We start from the raw sequence: 349 nt of genomic DNA, 5'->3' as shown, positions 1-349 counted from the left end.
TCTGTCACTGATGGACATTTGGGTTGGTTCCTAGTCTTTACTATTGTGAATAGTGCCACAATAAACATACATGTGCATGTGTCTTTATAACGGTGTGATTTATAATCCTTTGAGTATGTACTCAGTAATGGGATGGCTGGGTCATATGGTACTTCTAGTTTGAGATCCTTGAAGAATTGCCACACTGTCTTCCACAATGGTTGAACTAGTTTACAGTTCCACCAACAGTGTAAAAGTGTTCCTATTTCTCCATGTCCTCTCCAGTACCTGTTGTTTCCTGACGTTTTCATGATCGCCACTCTAACTGGTGTGAGATGGTATCTCATTGTGGTTTTGATTTGCATTTCTC

This window comes from Mandrillus leucophaeus, unplaced genomic scaffold, assembly GCF_000951045.1.
Source record: "Mandrillus leucophaeus isolate KB7577 unplaced genomic scaffold, Mleu.le_1.0 Scaffold806, whole genome shotgun sequence".
NCBI classification, from domain to species: domain Eukaryota; kingdom Metazoa; phylum Chordata; class Mammalia; order Primates; family Cercopithecidae; genus Mandrillus; species Mandrillus leucophaeus.
This window is presented reverse-complemented; position numbering follows the sequence as displayed.